We start from the raw sequence: 2,942 nt of genomic DNA on the forward strand, positions 1-2,942 counted from the left end.
CAGTAGTTAGTTTCGAAAAAAAGATGATGAAAAGCCACCATAGTCATCTGACCGGCCTTTAAGGAAACATTCAGCTAAGATGGCCACGTATGGATTCTGGACTTCAATCGTGTCGGTACAACATTGATCAGTTCGAGAGAGTCCGACTTGATCGACACCGTGGAGCATCCAAATCTTTCTAGAAAATTTAATACCTCGTAGTAGGCTTAACCCTTTCACCGTAGCTGGACTTAGCACATTTTAAATGGGCAATACATTCCAATATATATCATCTCACCTTTATAATTTCGAAGGATCGCTCCGACAACCCTTGTACTGATACGTGACAAGTATATTGTACATTTACACCTTTGCATAACAAATGTATTATATAAACCCAAAATCTATTTCGTGCGGGGGCACTCCCTAGCTTTACAGAGTGCGCGCAGCCTCTCCGTCCGATGCGATCCACCCGTGTCCTCCGCTCCTCCCCCGCCACCACTAGTTTCTTATCCACTTCGCTAGCTCCCGATCTCGTCGGCGTGCAACCTCTACTGCCATGCCGCCTCTATTCGCCGGCCCGTCGCCACACCGTCCGCGCCTCCTCACCGCCCGACGCCCTCTAGTGCCGCCCCCTCCACCAGATACTCTCGCCGCCGCCTCCGCCATTGGGGACCCGGACGTAGATGCCCTCCGCCGCCTCTCCGACAACCTCGCCCGCAGCCTTCCGCTTGCCCGACAACTTCGCCTTCCTCGAAGAATCCAGCGTCGTCGTCCAGGGTTCACCGGCCTGCACGCGCACAGCTTCATGCTCCCCACCCAGAGTCCACCCGGAGTCCCTTCCTGCATGCCGTATACTCGCGCAGCGCTGCCACCGATTCGCCCCGTCGCGGTGGGCGTCCGGCTGGAAGTTGAACGCTGGCTTGAATGAGCGGGTCGAGAGGAGGCGCCCCCGTTCTGGCGAGGATGCTGGTTCGCCCTTCCGTGGAGATGCAATGGAAACGGGCGAGGAGCCGAGATGCAATGGAGACGGGCGAGGAGCCGGGGACGGGGAGAAGCAGGTAGTCGGGGGTTCGCTGATGCTGCTCCAGATGCGTTTGACCTCTGGCTTCTGGTGGTTCATCCGGTTGTGGACAATCCACCAGATATGTGCCGCGTCCCTTTCGTGTTCCCTTCTCTCCCCCTCCCATCTCTTGTTTTGCTCTGTTTTCCATCCAAAAGTTATAGTGCTTGATGGTTGTTGCTACTTGCTAGGTATTTGTCCAGTACTATTTTTTGGTGTGAGTTAGTCAATTAGTAATTTTGGCTACTATTTCCGGTTTTAGCACTGATGCACAATTGTTCAAAGATGGCCATTACATCTAGAGTGATGTGTGATTCTCTTATTTCTACATTTAGAATGAAGGATAGATCTAACACTCGCTATTATCCGCCAATTCTCTGTATCTAATTGATGTAATTTCAATTGTTTTTTTACATCTAGACTTGTTAGATTCTTTTATCTGTACATCTAGAATGATGAAAATATGTAACACTAGTAATTATTTCTCCACTTTATATGTATTTTTCGGTAATTTTTTTACATCTAGACAGCTGTGAGATTCTTTTATTTGTACATCTAGAATGATGAAAATATGTAACAATAGTAATTATTTCTCCACTTTATATGTAATTTCCAGTCATTTTTTACATCTAGACAGCTGTGAGATTCTTGTATTTGTACATGTAGAATGATAAAATATGACTAGTAATTATTTCTCCACTTTATATGTAATTTTCAGTCATTTTTTACATCTAGACTGATGAAACGATCAAACTGAAACGGTAGAATGCTTGTTTGCTTTTCCAACTAGGATGCTACTTCTGAATTTAACTCATGTTACTTTATGTAATTTTCTTTATGTAGGTTGTAACTTTCTCAAATTATTACATGCACACAATCTAATATGCTATTTTATATGTTGTACCCAACATATTAGCATGGCAGCATGTATATTCCATTCTGTCACCCCTACTTTTATGTATGCTGTAACTATCTCAATTACCCGCAAGGTTTATTACATACAAGAAATTTATTGTGCTTTTTTATATGCAGCAGATGGCATATTAACATGTTGCTCACACGCCACCATGGTAGCATGTACAAAACATCTACTTAACTTTTTTTGCCTTTGTCATTTTTCTTACAGTTCATAAAAACTCAGCTTCCTACTTCATCCTATGCAGCACTCATGTCACCTGCAATTGGAGTGAGCATAAACCTGAAGGATGTTTTCTTCGTCTCATACATGTCATTTGAGAGTGGATCTCAAAAACTTCATGAAATACTAGATGCTTGTGTGTTCATTGTTTTCACAGCGAACCTTTTTCTACATCCTAGATCACTTTTGTCATGCTGCAAAGCATATCAGTTCTTTCCTACCTTTTTGAGTGATCTACCATGACACCGGGCTTGCTTTGTTGACATCCATAGATCTTTTGTTACATCTAAACACTGTTTTTGTCCTTGGGATGGGGGACAGGTGGGTGGGTGTAGGTGATCCAGATGAATCATCCACACAAAACCATTTTACATCTAAGTTGTTCTAGGCAGGATGAGCACTTGAGCAGAAGTAACTTTATCTTCATCAGGTTCTTGCTTAGCAGATGGGCTGGCACCTTTTTTTTAGGACGTGGCTAGGGAGTGCGCGGTTACTGGTTTGTGCTAAAGGGTGCCCCCCTTGTCTGAGAGAGAATATTTCCGTAAATAGAAAGCGGTCCTAAAATCTGATAGCGACAGCTACCGAAAATAGCCTAAGCTCCTGGTCCCCCTTTCTAGCTTGGTTTAGGCGCGGGAGCGCGGTGGAAAAAACAAGCCAGCTGCAGGACCACGACCAATCTGCCTGTAATATAACAAAGGACATAGAGATCCCAGTCAGGAACACTACCCGCTCCCTCTTCTCCCTCCTGCCGCAGGCTTAAAA

General features: G+C 44.9%; 1 long non-coding RNA gene across 1 annotated transcript; it reads left to right on the plus strand.

The window, feature by feature from the left end:
- The first annotated feature begins 429 nt into the window (after positions 1 to 429).
- LOC124708512 lies at positions 430 to 2,551 on the plus strand. Its single transcript, XR_007005182.1, has 2 exons — positions 430 to 2,119; positions 2,206 to 2,551. It is a non-coding gene; the product is annotated as an uncharacterized LOC124708512 (long non-coding RNA).
- Positions 2,552 to 2,942: the final 391 nt, after the last annotated feature.

Source organism: Lolium rigidum, chromosome 4 (assembly GCF_022539505.1).
Source record: "Lolium rigidum isolate FL_2022 chromosome 4, APGP_CSIRO_Lrig_0.1, whole genome shotgun sequence".
Classification (NCBI taxonomy): Eukaryota; Viridiplantae; Streptophyta; class Magnoliopsida; order Poales; family Poaceae; genus Lolium; species Lolium rigidum.